At 37.5% G+C, this 19,115-nt stretch overlaps 1 protein-coding gene across 1 annotated transcript in view; it reads right to left on the minus strand.

Annotated features, from left to right (window-relative positions):
* Nucleotides 1-19,115, minus strand: part of NRG3 (neuregulin 3) — a 420,580-nt gene that overhangs the window by 35,705 nt on the left and 365,760 nt on the right. The gene's annotated exons all lie outside the window — the stretch shown is intronic.

Below are 19,115 nucleotides of genomic sequence, written 5' to 3' on the forward strand. Positions count from 1 at the left end.
AGTCTTTAGAGTGTTAAAAACTGTAGGGTAGACACATTTTTTTCATGGTTGTTACTTCTAAAGGATATGGTAGTTTTGTTGTGTAAATAAGCTGAAACTTGCCTCTTCTTTGTGACTTTATTATAAAAGGAAGAACACTGGTATAAGGTCCTTGGCAAACAACCACGTATATTTCTAACTGTATTACTGAGAAAAAAAAAAAAAATCAATTAATTAAAACAGATTATGTTAGGTTTTGTTAGCACCTAAATCCACAATATCATTACCAGCCATAATCACTGGATCCTCTAGTTCTATTGTGTATTTTCTGAATTCATTGAAATACCTTTGAAAGGTATTTCAAATATGAAGAACAGCATTGTGCGTGTGGCCTAACAAAACGGTAACAAAACAAAAATAGTAGTTTTCCCCCTTGAGGTGCTTATTTCAAAGGCTCTTGAATAAAATCTCAATAGCATCACGGAGAATAATTATTGAATATTCAAACTGAGCCAACTGAGAAATTACGACATTTGCCATACGAATGCATTACTTAAGCTTTGCTCTATGAAGAAAAAAAAAACGAATAAATGTGCAGAAATTTTTCTGCTGAAGTTTTTACTCCCAGCCCAAAAAGCACCACAAACCCTAACAGCATTCAGCATTCCCTTACCTTCCTCACTCCCCTTTCCTAAATGGACCTGCTCTGCATTGCTGCAAGTAACATGCTACAGAATGAATATGGAAAGCTGAATAACTTGTCATTGGTATGTATGATAAACAATTGCTTTCCACATGCTTTCTCCCATTGACAAATGCCAGTGAAAACTTTATGTAAATAATTCTATGACTTATTTTTCATCAGAAAATGTAGAGATGTTCTTCTTCACCTTTTTCTCAATCCCTGCCATTTAAGAGTTAACAGAGGAAGCACGGCCTCATGGATAGAACATAAAAACAGCTTTTCCTTGATAAATTATAAGACACCATGAAGGCAGGCTTTCTTTTCGTCCCCATGCAAAAACTAAGCTATGCAGGTGCAGCGAAGTGGGCACTGCCACCTCTGCTGTAACCTCACTGCCACGCACTTTTTTCATTTCCATTCATTCCCTGCCTGTGCATTTTCTGACACACCTCTTCGCATGCCAGATTGTATTGGAATGACCTGCAGAGCCAGAACCTCGCTACTGAGGTGAACCTCAATAGTATAACTTGCCACTCTTATTGGTGTCCTGCATCCTCAAAGTCCCATATACAACAACAGAAGAGGACTACATGGAAACCCCATACACAACGTCAAGATTTCCAACAAGATTTCCCATAAGTTAAAAGGCAAGAGAGTAGTTAAAGCATATTTCTCAATATACTTAGATTTATGTGTGACAAGTGCTGAACTATATAAGGCATTCTAAATTTAATTCATGAAAAGAATAAAAAAAGCCTGCATGTTTCACAAAATCTGTGATTGCCTCAGCATCAGACTTCCAACTCTCCCAAGAGTTTTCTCTGTTCTTTCACTTGCAAAAACCTACCGTACAGATTCACTGCCATATGCTGCAGCTTGTGCTAAGGCAGAACAATTTAACAGTTGAAATGTTACACGTCACCGTTCACGAATTTCTTTTTTGACCTTGGTAAGTCATGATCCTTGTACTTTCTGTAACCATGAGGGATAATATTGCCTCTTCCATTTCAGTGATTAATGTGATAAAATTTAATATAAACATATTAACCTCTAAAGGAATGAAGTCTATGCAAATACATAAAATAGATAAACCTGCCCCAGATAATTCTGTTCCAACATCTTTAAGACCATGTGCATTACTTCACATAAAATACCACGTTTCATTCTAATTCTCAACTACCTTTATTAGACACTGAGTTTTCTTCCTTCAGCTTTTGCATGTCTGGGTAGAATTTCCCTTTTAAAAGGGCTTCAAAACTCTCGGGTTCACAAATTAGGAGCAGAAGTTTGTATCTGCTATTGTTTACAGAAAGGGCAGAGTCAAGGTTAATTGCACAGATTCACATTTCAAACTGGAATCGGAGCAAGCTGACTTCTGCTGGCAAAAGTTCATAAAGCTTTTCATACTTTCGATAGTGATTCTCTCTGGGGAAGAACTGTTCAATGATTCTGATTGTAATGAAGATTAACAAAATACATTTTCTTCTGCTTGTGGAACATCCACAGTAGCAGGATCTTAATGAGAGCAAAGTGAAATAGATGTAGCCCATCATATATTATAACTGCATGATATTATACATTGTTTGATTCTTGGTATTTAACTCTAGTGAGATCATTTTCTGCATACACAGAAAAGGAAGGGATGAGTATTCAGCCAGACTGACCTATTTTGAGTACTTGATTCTACAATATTAATGCTGCATTAGCACTAGTTTTGCATGGAATATTAAAAATGAAGCAATGAATTAAGTATAATGTTATAGACTCATCATGAAAAGGGATGCAAAGGTGTGTGCTCTAACCAGCTATTTCAGGTTAGTGAGTGAAAGATGAAATCTCATTAAAAAATTAATGAACCAAAATCTCCTGAAAAGTTATTTCCATCAAACCCATCCTTAAAAAACTCCACAAAATAAAATGAGCCAAACAGTGGAGAGTTATTTGCAAAAAAGAAAAAAGAGAAGCTAACCTTACATAAGAATGTCTAGTGTTGTCTATGGTTACAACAACTGAAGTGCAATAATCAACAACTGAAGGTGCCAATATTTTTAGTAAGTACTAGTTGTTATGAAGTGAAAATTTGGTAAGTACTTTTAAACAGCAAGTTCATAATTCTGCAAGTAAATTAATTTTAACTTTGGTTTCCTAAGAAACAATCATTTCCTTTTATCTGCAGGGAACTTCGGAATTTGTGTCAGCTATAACCAGAACTCAAATCTGACAAACTTTCAAAGCCTTAGTCTTAAATACATTCAATGCAACATATTTGTTAAACCTTAGGCTTGAAATAGCTCCACAGGCAGCTAAGGGATGAGAGGTAGCTTCTTCCTTTTTAAGAAAAAAACTGGTTAGGAGTTTTTATGTATAGACAATTTATGAGTAAGACGATCCAATTCTATTACGAACTTTCATTCTATTTCTAAGGTGGATAAGGTCAGTCATCTCTCAACAAAATTCATTACCTAAGTCTCATCAGCCTCTGTGTCTGTGTGCTAATTTTCCTTTTTGAAAGATTTTAGAATTTATTATAGCAATTCTAAGGTTCTTTAAGACCTTCTATTACTGCAAAAATACACCCAGTAAGCTAACTTGTACTACATTATTATTATATACTAATAAGAATAAAAATTACATATGAACCTTGTTTTTATCTTATTCATTTTCGATACAACCTGAATATAAATGTTTTAACTTGAGTTTGCTAAGTATAAAAGAAAAACAAACATGAAGGCCATTCTTCCTCCCTCCCCAACTTAACTTCTAGTCTGGATACAAGGGAAAAAAAGTTACCTGGTTAATAGAGGTTGACAGCTAAAAATCTATGGCAATATTTTAGACAATGAGCACACTGAAAAAAAACTTATGATAAAAAGGATAAAGCTGTCTAAAACTGTGATCTTCTGACAGTAATCTCCCTGCCTGATGACTGCCTGCATTTTTGCTGATGTGTGAAAGGGGTCAGCGGCTAAGGAGCCGCCCCCCAAGGAATAGCAGTCCTGAAGGAGAGAAACTTGATACCTGGCGGAGAGAAAAAGAACCCACTAAAATACCTGAAACATTTCATTTCTATTTTATGTTAGACCACTGTTGAGGGCATTTCCACTAAAAATTCCTCAGGTTGCTGAAGAAATAGTATCATGGTAACACAGTGTGAAATTCTGGGCAAACCAGCTACACCTAAACGAGATGAACTCTCGCCCTAATCTGATGTGAAAACTTGCAGCTTTGAGATACAAAACTAAAGTCTTACTGAAGCTTTTCCTGGGCAGTAAGGACTGCACATGGCCCTATAAGCTGTGATACTCCTGCAACTGAGTTGCAATTGAGAAAAGAAATTACAGCTCTCAGCAGAAAAGAGCAGGGAAGCAGCAGGCATTTTCAAAGAAACGGTGTCCCTTTCCCCCCAAAAGACCGCGTCACGTCTGAAATGGAGAGCGATGGGACCCCACAGAGCACCTATTTTTTATCATCTGCTATTGCTCAGTGCAGAAGGGCACTGACCAACAAAGATACTCCAGTCACCAAGCCAAACTCATCCAATTTAGTTATAACTCAATCAGCCATCAGCAATTAGTCCCATAAGCAGTATAGCAGTTACTGGTTTCTGGACACAGAAAGCTCTACTTTTATTACCACAAATAAAAATGAAAAAGAGATTGAGAATAGCAAGAGGAAGTAGACACCGGTGAATAGGAACATCCAGATCTTAACAGCGTGACGAGGCAGAACAGTTTGCCCCCTCATTCTTTGATAGTGACACAAACTTTAGAGCCCGATATCCCCTCTTTGTACGCTGCTTCTTTGTGTGTATTCACATTGCACAAGAGAGAAGCGCAGCGATAATGCGGTGTGAGTGCTTTTCCTGGCACAACGGACGGCATGACAGGCAGCGCTGAGAATCCACCAGGGAGGGGACAGCACCGGCAGCACAGCAGCAGCGACTCAGGCAGCCAGCAGAACATGAATAGCAATGGAGTGGTACCAAAGCAGCCAACTGCAACAACACACTGAAAGAAAATCCCAGTGGGACAGCTGGGGGTTTTTAAAACTTTGCAGTACTCCGCAAGTCTAGGTGGTGCAAAACCTCTTCATAGTACCATTGTTATGCTCGCTAGTACCTCAGTACTGAACTAATAGCTAAAACTAATAGCTACTGAACTAACAGCTAAAACCCCTTGTGTTTTAGTTAGTAAAACCTCTTAGCTAATAGCTAAAACTTCACGATCTACGTAACTGTAATACATTACAAAGTCTGAATGTTACCTACTGGTCTTCCATTGAACAAAGACATTTGCAACGCTTTCTGCATTGTACAGAAAAAAGCTTCTAGTCTTTCATAGATATACAAAAAGCTTCAAAGCATTAATCACAAAATCTTAAATGTTAGAAAATATTACAAATATACAGTGTTCTTTTTTTTTTTTTATTAAATAACACTCTTTCCAGAAGGATTTAGTTTTGGGTTTTTTTCAGTGGTTATGTTTCCATGTATATTCTTGCAGGCTATCAATTATTTGGTAGGTCCTAGAGACCTTTCATACCATAGGTTTCCCACAGAAAGTATTATTCCCTTGCTCTCTCTGACAGAGTGTGTAAGCTCCACAATTCTGTATGAGACTCTTAAGTGGGGGGAAATGGTATACTATCCTGCTCCAGAATGATGACTCACCCCCTTTTCCTATCAATTTTTGGCTGCTTCTTGGCACATCTCTTCATCTTCCCTCTCTGATTTTGTTATCTTCCTTTCTTTTTCTTATTTTTTATTGTAAATCTTGTAACCAAACACAGTTCTGCACTTTAAAAATGTCTTTGCTATCATCTTTTTTTCCCCCACCATCAGCATGAAAAATCTTCCAAAGTGAAACTTCCGTTCAGCATTCATTCTTCTTGTAATATGACCTTTTATTTCTGCAAAGTCCATGCTCAGCTGAACTTTCCAGCTCTCCTGAGGCCCTGGTTCAACCATACTTTGTGCTGGCAAGTGGAGGAAGCAGAGGGAAGGACATTTAGACACAAGCTTCCTGCATGAGTTATTGTAGAGTATATAATGGTTTCTTAAGATAAATACATATATATAGGGACTAATCCGAAGATCATTAAGTACAATAGGCATTGGACCAGATACATAATCATTGCACTTTAAATTGTTTTATATGTAACCCCATAAAGACAGTTTCTGAGAGGTTTATTACATAAAAATATTATGGCCTTATAAAGCAACAGCATTCTTTAATTCTGCCTTAGTGATTCCTTAGCTGATGAGGGTTGTTACTTCTAAAATCCTAAGCATGGCTAACATCTAATACAATAATGTCTTAATTTCCCAGCTGATTCTTTATTTGATCTCAGAGCTTGCATTGCTATTATCAACAAAGTCCTGTCACTGGAATTTCTCCCACAGGTGAGGCTTCTATATTCTATATCTTGCTCACTTGCTAGTATTGAACATTCCACTCAAATCTCAAGCTAACATCAAACCTGCCAAAGTATATTTGACAGTTATTGTTGATGGCTACATTGTCGGAAGCTCACAGTAAGTCAAGCAATATCGTAATTAAGTGCCATCTCTGTTTTGACTGCTGCTGTTTTAACCAGGGTGCTTTTATAGATCTTTTTACAAAAATATGGGTGAGTAGTGACAGGAGAACTATAGAAAATGATCGTTAATAACCTGAAATATTTTTTGCTTTTCTTCTTCATATACTGAAACAGAAATGTGGTGTTCTACCTGGGAAGGCTCTGGAGGGTGAGGGCACGTAGGATAAGGACAAGGGCTTAGTCAGCTGCAGAAAGATGTGACAAGGGACACTGTGTTGCTACTGAAGTATGACAGTTTCTAAGCAAGACTCTGCAGGCACAGGACTATGTATTTATGCATTGCCTTCTTTTTGTTCCAAGTCCCAACTCCTTGACCTGGCTTCTCCTCACAAGCCAGTGATCAGGGATGGATATGACAACTGGAGAGAGACTGCCAGAGGGAGTCAGAGAAGTGTCCTTCTTCACAGGGCGTTGTATCAATCTGTTTCCCCTTGGAGCCATCCCCACTCAAAGATCCCAAATACGTGGAGGATTAAGGAACTGTATACTTGTGCACTGTCATGGTTTAACCCCAGCCAGCAACTAAGCACCACGCAGCCACTCGCTCACTCCCCCTCGGTGGGATGGGGTAAAAGTGAGAAAACTCATGGGTTGAGATAAAGACAGTTTAATAGGGAAAGCAAAAGCCACGCACGCAAGCGAAGCAAAACAAGGAACTCATTCACCACTTCCCATCGGCAGGCAGGTGTTCAGCCATCCCCAGGAAAGCAGGGCTCCATCACGCGTAACGGTTACTTGGGAAGACAAACGCCATCACTCCGAACATCCCCCCCTTCCTCCTTCTTCCTCCAGCTTTATATACTGAGCATGACGTCACATGGTATGGGATACCCCGATGGCCAGTTGGGCTAGCTGTCCCAGCTATGCTCTCTCCCAGCCTCTTGTGCACTTGGCAGAGCATGGGAAGTTGAAAAGTCCTTGACTACGGGGTACTTAGCAACAACTGAAAACATCACTGTGTTATCAACAGTATTCTCATACTAACTCCAAAACACAGCACTAGGAAGAAATTTAACTCTATCCCAGCCGAAACCAGGATAGCACCCATTACTTGTTCTGCTGATTTTCTCTATCTACTCCATAAGCCAGTGGAAATTGGAGACAGAGATCTGGCTTGGTGCATGCTGGCCCTCACCTCTACAGGTGCACCGGCATCCCCCTCACCTTGTCACAAAATATTCCCATCAGCCAGGTGCCCATCACAGCAAGTGCATGTTCGCTCACCGTAATGACTACAACACTCAAATCTAGGCTGGATAAATGATCAGAGAGAAAACCAGACTATGTTGGCAGAGAAAGAAAAGTAAATATGGTGACTGTAAGCAGCTATACTCTTCCTTTAATCCTCCAGAGGCTTTTTGCCAACGTGAGGGATCATGCATCCAGTTGCTCATACTGAGCAATGGCAGATGCTTAAAGTCTACTAATGTGAGTAGCAGTGTTAAGACACGATTAAGCCCTCAGCCCACAAAACATCTAGCAGAGCGCTCCCTGCGCTCACCCACGTTGAGGGATCTGCTTCGTGTATTTGGCAGTGGCTGCAGGTAGGCAGCAAGCTGCCAAAACCAAGTTGCTCAAATGCCAACTTGTATGTGTACGCGACTGCTGGGACTGCCGCAGTGCAAGCCTTATCACATTCCTTTGCTTCAGAAGGATTGAAGAAGCGGATTAAAATCTTTAGCAACTGACATATTGCATGACATCAATAATACATCCTAATTGTGTTCCTAGTTAAAAGAAAGTTCTTAAAGTAGTTGAGAGTATGGTTTTACTTATTCTTGTAATTCCTCTTCCTGGCCTCCCAACAGATACATACAAAAAGCAATATATAGTCCAATCTCTATATATTAATATATTTAGGCGGGTTTTAGACACGTGCAAATTGTAGTTCAAAGGGATGCAAACACATGCTTAAAGGTAAGCACGTACATAAACACAAATACATTTTTTACTAATAGATTTTAAAATTTCAAAATCCCTTACATGTGCTGTTTTTTTTTCAAGAGTGAAGCACATGAAGTGTCAGAAAAAATCCATAAACTTGCCACTTCAAAAAGATGCATGGTTATCCAAAACCATACAGTGCAACGTAACTTCTTATAATCTATAGAACAATAAGAAATTAAACTCAGCAATAGCAAAAGTATTTTCAGAATGACACATGCAATGAGTTTAAAGTTAAAAGTGACTTAAAAAAATAAATAAAATAAATATCAAATTATCTCTGACCCTGAGGAGGTTATTGAGAAGATGGAGCCAGCGGCGCACAGCAGGAGGACAAAGCAGTATTTGAAACAAGAGAGTTTCCCACTAGATATGAGGAAAAACAACTTCCCATGAGGACAGATGGGTGGTGGATCAGGCTGCCCAGAGAGTCTGTGTAGTGTCCACCCGTGGAGGTTTTTGGCACCCAGCCGGGTGACTAGGGAGCTCCTGAGGTCCCTCCAAACCTGCATTATTTTATGACTGCATGAAAGGGAGCAGCTTTGCACAGTCACTGTGTGGCAAGCTGAAGGACATATTACACCAATGTCAAACATTTTCAAGTGAAGCCTGACTGGTGGTACCAGTAATAAACATTTCTACACAGAGTGCCTGGGTGAGTGTTACAAGCCAGAAGCCGTCATATACAATAGTGATGCTGGCAGCACAGGGCAGCTTTTGATGTGCTTTGTAACATCTCTGGTCATGATTTTTATCTAAAAATTGCAAATGGAAATACTATGCCAGAAGTAAGCTCTACCTCTGGTTCATCACAACATTTTAGGATCAAGCTCATTTTGCCAAGCAATCACGGCAAAGTGTTTTCTGACTCATGCTTTATATGACAGCCCTTTCTGTACCCCGAAGCTTCATGTCTTTTAAAAATATTCACATTATTTTCTGTGGCAGTCATGACAGACAGCTTATGACTATAGGGCCAAATGGGTGCTGAGCCTTGAACAAACATCGCTGAAACATCACAGCTCTGAGTATGGCTTAATGAAAAGAATAAGCAGACTTGGAGGGGCTGAACAGAACAACCCAAACAAAGGCAGCTGAATAGCATGCAATAAGTTGGCCTACTTGGGCCTGCCGGTGACCCAGTTTTCTTTTCTGCCGGGGCGAGACATATTTTGAAGGTGCTGAGCAACCGAGGGCGGGCTGACGGAGAGGCAGGAGGCAACAGCTGCTGCATTGCCATGGCATGAAATCAAAAGGTGAACGAACACAAAAGAATAGACTGCAGAAGACAGTGCCATTCATGATCCCAACGCTGTGGAAGAGGTCTGAGAGTTCATGGAGATGCCTTTATGATTGCAACTGAAATTCCACAAAAAACGGCTTCCTTGCTGTCCGACCTGCTGCCTGTGGCTCTAAGCCATTGTTCTCTCCCCTACATCTGAAGTTACTCATGTTTTAAAATTATATGCCTTCATATTTCCTAGCAGCTTTAAATAGTTATGATTAATTTTCCTGACATGAATTCAGGAAAAATCCAGTTTGCAATATTATCAAGAAGGCATCTGGGTAAAATCTCTGCACATCTTAACTGTCTTTGAATTTTTCCTTTGCTGTCAGGTGTTGCTAAATCCAAGGAAAATGCATTGCCTTTCCACGTTGCTCTTCATATATCCTCTTTGACAACTCCTATCTGTTTTGCTTCTCTGAGGAGGACTAGAGAGGAGATTCCTCCAGATGACCCTTCTTCACTCATCATCTTAACGGTATACATCTTCTATCTACTCTAAGAAACAATCAGAAACCACATGATTCATCAAGTTGCCAACATACTGCCATCATCAATTTCAATTTTCACAATATTGTCAGAGATTGCAGAGGTGGTATGCAAAAATGGTAGTTACGAACTAAGAGAAATGAATCAAATTGTCATTAAAAAGGTAAGGACTTAGTGCTTTCTCAGTTGCTAACAATAAAGGAGACATCAAATCTCAGTTTAGATGTCTTTTCCTCTAAAAGAGTTTTGTTTATATATGTTTTATGTATAACAAACATATAAATATATATGTTTATACTATGTTAATAGCTGGGAACTAGATTCAAGAACCTGCCAGACTGACATTCCTCAGCCCCCAACTCTTCTCACTTGCAGCTTTTCTGAAATCTTTCTGGGTATTTCCATCTTGTTTAGACTCATTTTTGAGTTGGAAACAAAAAAAAAGTCTGCAAACAGGATAGAGACAAGCTATTTGCTGGTTCTTCTCACGGAAGTCCTTCTCACAGAAAAAACCAATATTTTAAATGGTGGACAAAGATGTGGTTTTTTTTTCAGAAGAGTCCTTAAGTTTTATTCTTCAGATAAAAACTACACAAACTGCAATGAAGGCTGTCTTCATTTCACTATTAGTCAGGGAAGAACCACAACCCAGAAATCGAAAAGGAACATTGCAGATGCTTTTGAAAGAATGTCTCTGCAAAATTCATTTCCAAACTTTATAACTAACATCCAATAGCACAAAGATATGTGAAACACTCTTCAGATGTAAGGTCAAAATTTACCCTGGATCAAAGCCCATCCTTCTACTTTTTCTAGCTTAGTGTTGGCTCACTATCAGGAAACTGTTCCAGAGGGTCTGGGAAATGAAATAGAACAGCGAAATCATCCTCCCAAATCAGCTGAAAATCAGGATGTTTTGAAAGTCTGTAAGTTCTGCTGAATCCTATTGCTAACTTAACTATCTTGTTTAAGTTCTTGTGGTCTATGTATTGCAATTACATACACATGCTAGGATTTTCCCCAAAGCTTCCTCAACAGTTAAAGAAAATTCAAATCTTGCTAATGAATCTTTAATATGAAATGGGTTAAAATTGACAGAACAAATTTGTGGCCAGCTAGGTACAAGTGATATAAAGCCTTCTCCTATGAATAATGGAGCAGAAACATCCAAGAGAAAGAAAAGAAGATCTCAAGGTTTAAATTCCTGTCTAGAGGCATTTTGGTTTGCTTTTTATTTTTTTCTTTTCTTTTCTCTTTTTTTTTTTTTTTTTTTTAAATTACACTTCCAGAGCCTAAGAACAAAAATTTTCAAATAATCAATTAAAAGATTGTATGTAAGCATTCCTCTAATTTAGGGAATTAGCTAGCGTGGGGATGAAATGATTAAAGACAAGGAGGAAGGGTTTGAAGAAAATGAGAAAACTTGATTTTGCAGAGCTTCCCCCACACATGCCAGTCACTTCTCACAATGCTGAAATGCAACAGACTTTTCTGCTTGCATGTTCGTAAATTCAGTAATCATGTTGCTATCAATGAAGAGAGGTTGAATAACATGCACATAACATATATGATATGGACATACATTAGCTTGTCTTTAAGAAAGGTTGGAGCTACAGAATTCGGAGCTAAACACCAGGGTTTTTTCAGTAAGCATTATTAGGTTTTTATATATATTTTTATACACACACACAGAGGCCTCTCTATCTGTGAGCCTTTCTCAAGCGCTCTTGTTCCTCTCCACTACATCTCTGGCAGTAAGACTCCAAGTTTAGGTGTCTGACGCAAGTACCCACGATGAAAGCTCGCCCCTAGTACAATCCAAACAAGTAGTAAGTTTCCTGAGAAAAGTCAATAGTCCAAAAAGCCATTGATTTTTTTCAGTGGAACAAAGTATTTCACTCCAAGTCTTCTTTTGCATGTTCAGTGAACTCATCTGATAAAATATTTTCTTCTAGAGGTAATTTTTCATTCTCTTAGTTGAGTGAAGACAGACTGATGAACTATTATAATTTTAAAATCATAATGTTAGTTGAAGTATGGGTTGGCTTTTCTTTCCTGCTCTTCCTAACATGAAAATCATATATGTTTCTGTGAAACAAATCACACATGTAAATTACATACGTTTCCGTGAAACAAAGAAAATATATCATATTTCCATAGCAAACAAAGTTTCCTAGCTATACTTAGCACAGTGTTTCGCACACTTTTGGCATAGTACTATTGCTCGATACCTAGCTCTTAAGCTCTGTGGAATATATGAATAGACTCTGTATTTAAGGTGAAAACCTATAGCACTGCCTTACAAGTTGTCATTTGACAAACCAAAAACAAGTAAAAGATATTTCTTGTAGCCTCCTATTTAATATGCTATAATTACACCATTATATTGCTTATACTTATAGTATGAGGAACTCAAACAGCAGTGAGATTAACAGTGAATTTATGTAACATTTTCTTACAACACTATGTTGGAAGACAAATCTGCCTGAACGAAAGTCCTTTAACGTCTTAAAGTAAAAGCAGACATTTCTCACTTTACCACTTATACTAAGGAATAATAAAGAAAAAAAATCTTTTATTGATTGTCTGATTTTTACTTCTTCCCATGTGCCATGCTTCCTGCCATTCCAGCACTACCTGGAAAGCCTCTCTGGTTTAGCAGAAACAAAATACAGCACGATGCCAGAAATCTCTCTTGAGAAAAAACAGCTCTTTCTTTTTCTAAATAAATGCCAAAACATGGAATTTCTAACTAGCTCTTGTACATATGTATTTTAAAGGCACGCACTGGTACAACATGGTACCCTAATGCATCTTACTCTATTTGGTTTACATTACACTTGCTTCTCTCCTAAATTATAAATACCCTTGAAGGCAAAGCATCAATAAAGTTAAGTTTTGTAGGTACCCAGGAGGATATAATCTGACTTTTTAATGTCTTCTAAGTCCCATTATACTAAAATGTCCTATCTACCTAGTTTACAAATCAAAAGACACCTTGCTTTAATATTGACTATTGCTCTCCAAGTAGCAATGCAACTCTCTCAGGAATAATGCAACGTTTTATATTGAAGTACTTTACAAACTTATTTCAATGTTTCTGTACAAGATCTTCGCCTACTGTTAAAACTGCCAAACATCTAACCGGACTTCTCATAACCGTATCTGCTTTTTATTTGTACAGAAAAATAGGATGCTAATATCTTATAACAATTGAACTAATTATAATGAATTAATTATATAGATTTTTTTTTCCTATTTCTGGCAGAAGAACAAGAATTCTACCTATTAGACCACAAAGATGCTGCTCTTAAGAGAAACATTAAAAAAATCTCATAGTTGAATCCATGTATATTTCTCTTTAATCCAAACCTCTGATTTCTGTGTAATAATCTATTGTCTTTTATAAAAAAAATTTAATGTACAACTGCAATAACTTCTAACATAAGAAGTCAGTTCTGAAGCTTCCAGAAATCATTATCTATTTAGCTTCCTATTTAAGAATTCAATTAAAGATTTTTGCTTGGTTTGCAACAAAGCTGGATTGTTTTGATATAAAAGAAGTCTCAGGACACAACAACCCTGCAAGAGCTATGAATTCAACATGGCCCAGAAACTTTTTTTGAGTTTAGGATTTCCTTTATTTACTACCATTGATAACTTTTATTTATTGTCTATTTTTATTCGGTATCAAAATTTTGGCCCTAAAGCAACCAGTTTATATTATGATTCCAGTGAAAAACTCTGGTGGCTGAAGAACTCTGTAATCTCATAAGATCTCTTTAAAGACAAGAAACAGTACCATCTGCTCCTCCCTAACAGGCACAAACTACTCTTTTCATACCATAAAACTAGAGATTATAGAGACATTCAGCGATGCAACTAAATACAATAATTTTTTTTTTTGTAAAACAGCATGAAATACAAGGCTTTTTACAAATTCAAAAATATTCAGATATGAAATGAGGCAAAAACCTTTTTATGTTAATCAAATAGCCTAATGTCAGCAATAGCTCTGCTATTTAGCAGCTCATAGAAGCTGCGACAAAGGAAGAGGAAAAAATATGTCTGAATAAATCCAATCCTAATAAATTTTACCTCCTCAGCCAAATTGTACCCCGTTAAACTTTGTCTACTGAAACATTTCAAGTCTATGGGAAACTATAAATAGCACCATTAAATAAATGTTTTTTATATATATATATAAAAAAATAATGCCTAAGCACTGCTCACTGGACCACTGAATACTCTTACATGTTCCAAAAAAAATTCCTCTCCAGAGAAAAACACAGCATTGAAAGAAACATTTCAGAAATTTATGGCCAAGTGACATAAGAGTTGTTATGAAGAAAATGGTTTTTTAGCTTAAATTGTAGCAAGTCTTATCAGGTAATAAAATATAGAGCTATTTAAGTGAACTGCCAAGGGAGAAGAACTTTAGATAACTGCTACACGAGGGATATTAGGTTTTGTTGCTATTTCTGTGACGTTAACACATCGATTACAACTTTCTTCACTAATGAGCAGTAATTACCACTACTGAGCAAGTGAAGCTATTTGGGAAATGCAGATAATCAATTTACTTGGTTTACCATGCAATGCAATGCAATGCATGGTAAACTACTTGGATTGTATTGAATAGCTTTTCTTTCTGTTAATTGAAAAAAAGTGAGCCCCCAATATCAACCTACATACTAATTGAAGAGACAGCGTAAAAACTGAGTTCATGTATTTTACTGAAAATTGTACTTTACATATATTTAGAGATACTTATTATCTCATATCCTAATTATTTTTAACTTAACAGTTATTGCACTCCATTCTGGTAAGATGTGCATCTCCTTCCTGTTTTTTTTTTTAATGCAAATGCTCTTTCAAAATTGGATATTAATTTGTATGACCTTTTCAATATTTTTTGAAGAGCAGATTGATTAACTAAAATTGGCTCTAAATATTTGACAAAAGAAAGAAGTGAATTAGCTTCACTTGTATTAATCCCATTTTGTTTTCCCTGTGAATATCTACTGCTTGCCTGCACAAACAATTTTCTAGAACTGCAAGTATTTGAAGTAAATTTTAATTTGTTTTCATTTAACTTCCTGTGAGACGTACGTTTCATATAGTATTTGACGGAACATGGTAAAGACACTGTTTCCAAAAAACAAAGCACAGAGATCCTGCAGGATCCCTTCTAGGAAGCTGAGAAGCAACCAAGTGAACCACAGAAAACCCATTCTTTGAAGAGGAATCCACATTCCCAGCCATAGGGTTTGGGGATATTGAAAAGGAAGCAGTACCCCTGTGGCTAACAAAGAAATGAGTTAGAAAGAATCCGTCCTGCTACCTATCCGCTTCTCTCCCATCTACTGCCTTCTTTACTGCAGAGAAGTAAAATTCACAGTCTGTCTCAACGTCTCCTGCTGTAATAGGTTTCTGTATCTCCCAAGTGCAAGACTTGGTTTACTCTCCACGCAGGTGAATACTTCAATGGCACGCAAGGAATTCCTCTGTACAGCATCCCAGGGATAAATGCTACTAGGGCATGTGTCCTACCAGCGATTCCCATCATCATGCTGCTACTCCATCTGAATACAGTTAGGAGGAACTCAGCTGGCGAGCAGAGAAACTTCAGTTCATAATTCAGTGAGCACTGCTTTATACTGAGGATTTCAGTTAAGTAGTACTTAAGACATCATTCAGTTAAGTTCAGTTAAGACATCATTCTGGCAGCATGATCAGTGGCATCCGATCAACCCAGTTCAGATATTTTAAACACAAATCACTGAATTTTTTCTAAGAGCTAACTATCTGTAAGAGTGCTAATACAATAGAAGAAGCGAGGATTTGAGATTCAAAATAGAAAACACACAAAAAAAGGTAATTATGTTCTACGAAATGTTTGCTCAACTGTTGTTAATGTTAGGACAATTTGGACATAGTAAACACCAATCACTGCCAGGGTTAACTCTTCAGCTCAATAGCAGATGTTAGTACCTCCGATACGGGGAAATGACTCAAGCTAAATAATAAGTGGAAAACATGCACTCTCTGGTTTGTGGTACTTTTCAGTACTCTCGGGCTAGCTGGATCTACATTAATTCTCACAATAATATGTCTGATAAAGATCACAACAATATTTGAAGCTCTGTGGAAGGAACAGGGACAAGAGTTAAAAAACCAGAACTAATATTTACATAAGTTATTGTCCCAAGTGGGTACACTATATTTGCAGTAAAAAATTGTAAAGCAAACAGCCTACCTCTCCTCCCCAGAAAACTTGAGATCTCAAACTTCAGTCAAAGCTTCCAAATTAGTACTTTTAACTATTTAAAAGGAAAAAAAAAAAAAAGGACTGGTAAAAGTATTTAGCCTAAATAGTTAAGATGAGATTTTCCAAGGAACCTAATGAATGCTTCAGCTGCATTTTGGTTTAAATTAAGTGGCTAATTTATGTTGTGCTGCTTTGTTAACTGCTGCTGATGGGCAGGCACAGCAGTGTGGATGCAGAATGGCAGTAACAGATTTTGCACGACGTGATTATTCACCAGTAAATGAGTCTGGGGATAGACAAATACTGCTTTCACTTACAGCTGTATTAAAGTGCCTGGCAAGGGCATTTTTAGTAAACACTGAGATGGTAGCTCCCAGAGTGATCATTGGTAGTGTGTGGTTATGAATGGAAAGATTCAAACCAAAGGAGCTCTGTTCAGCAGCATGAACTCCAAATTCTGCCAATAAGCTTTTTTAAAATTACGTATCAATATCCTTTCAAATAATTAAATCCTCTCAGACGCTATTGGGGTTCACTTCTTCCTTCACAAAACAAATGAGTCTCCTTACTGTTTGCAAGACTAAATAAAAGTAGCCTAACTGATCACGTGTGTCAAAGCCACCAAGTATTTTCACAGACACATTGTTCCCACTTATGGCTTAGACTCTTCCATGCTGAATAAAAAGAACAAATGATAGGAAATAAAATATGAAAGTGAACTGCAGGTACTGTTCTGGTTCCTGATTGATCAGATGAACAGATTCCTATGTAAAAATAAGCAACCTGAGAGGAAAACATTGCACCCCTGCTCTTACTGGATCAGTCCTGATCTTTTATTTTAGTTTGAGGTTGAGAAAAATATACATCTGTATGTTTGCAGTGTCAAAAACACATTGCCTGAATAGCACCTAACAATTTGCTCAATAAACTGTCTGGGGCATAGAACACAGTCGTATTGTGCTTAATGTCCTGGACTCTCACTCTGGCGCCTACACACTACATAAAACAAATAAACAATTATAAAGATCTAAAACATATGAGGAAAAGCAGTAATAAATTAGTCTTCTCCACCTCAAGCTCAGTGGATATTTGCTGGGATGTACTTTGCATAGAAAGGGCTTCAAGTTCAGAGAAAGCTGACTAGAAGATAAAAGGTCCTGATAACCTTCAGAGCTCTACTCCACCACTGAAAAATGAAAGTTTCCCACATACGTCTCCAATGGATTAGCAGCTTCATGGTGTGCAAGCCCTCCCCATGGTTTTTCATTATACTTCATAGTCACTTAAGCGTTTTCCTAATAAAAAGACAATGCCAGGGGTGAGATTATGAAATACTCCAAAGTTAAGTTGATAATGGTTTAATTAAATGCTGCTCACTAACAACATTTCTGGCATGACTCAGACAATAAAAGGGAAAAATGAATGCTGTAATTGCTTCTTTTGCTGCCTTTTCACAATCTTCTGAGATGCTCTTCCCATGACATTGCCTTTCTGAGCGTGCTGCAGAAGATCTGGTTATACAACAGTTGCTCAATTCAGTTTTACACTGAGCACGAAGGATTCATTTTGACTCCGGGTTTGATACGGAGCAGGCTCTGCATGATCAGATTTTGTTTGCTGCTTTTTAATTAAAATAAGAGGGGTGGGTCCTCAAAGGGGCATAGCTCTTTTGAAGCGAGTATTTACCAAGTCTTCTCCCAATGTCAATAGCAAAATCTTCCTGTTAAATTCAAGCTGTACTTTCTATGGTGATGCGCATCTCTGTACAGAGAAGGTTCATGGCACTTCTTATAAGCAAAATTCATTCACTTAATAAAAATACTTAATAAATGCACACTTCTTTTCTGTATTTGTTTCTTTAGATGTCGCTTCATTCCTTCATGCTACAAGTACTGCATATGTGCCATGTAACATGCTTTCACCCTACAAGTCACCCGTGATGGATAAGCATATAAAATGGTTTCCCTGGTATCTCCTCTATATAACAACTTCTACAGTGTTATGTTTCTTATATGCTATATTCTTTCCAAACCAACTCTGATTCAATGTCAGCTTGGAAATTTTACTTTGCTAAGTGGTTTCGGGTCAGTGCCCGATCATCTGCTGTTGTGGAAAACGGCAAGTTAGTGACATGTTCCAAAATGTGCACAACATCAACTATTTTCTGTGGAAGAAATGGAGAAGAGTGATTAAGTTTACATTTCCCCTTAAAACTGGACTGCTCTTATGGCTTTGAATTATATAACACAATAATCTTGTATGTTAAAAACCTACATAGCCTTCTAGTAGATGTTCAGCATGACTGCCCATTAATAAAGCTCAATAAATAATGATGATATGCTTAGATTGTGTTAAAACTGTAGTACAAGGGGGTATATAAGAGTTTTAGCTAAGCAAACTGGAAATCTAAATAAAAGAAAGCATAATGTCAGGGAAATTAAATAAGGAAAAAATAGTTCGTTTTCAATAACAGAAGTGCCTATAAAAATATGCACAAGTGAGAAATACTATCACATGAAAAGCAAAATTAATTAAATCCCAATATGAAACTTAGCAATGGTACATTTGCTAGGTACTGTACAAAGCCATGAACCGCTCTGAATCTGACGCTCCTATCTCACCTATAGACCAGCCAGAAAAAACATTCCTTGTGTTTGCAAAAGCAGAAACTTGCAGAAGTAGTTCAATGTACGATAGGTCACCACCCACACTAGAACAACCTTCAGTTGTCTCCTGATCATTCATGTAAAGGCACATTTTACTGATGTTTTTGCCCAGATCAATGCTGATTTTCTGACTCAGAAGCAGACTGGCTGTAACACTTACTGAATTTTTTCCTCAGCAAAACTCCTGGCTTCACTTTT

This window comes from Calonectris borealis, chromosome 7 (assembly GCF_964195595.1).
Source record: "Calonectris borealis chromosome 7, bCalBor7.hap1.2, whole genome shotgun sequence".
NCBI lineage: Eukaryota > Metazoa > Chordata > Aves > Procellariiformes > Procellariidae > Calonectris > Calonectris borealis.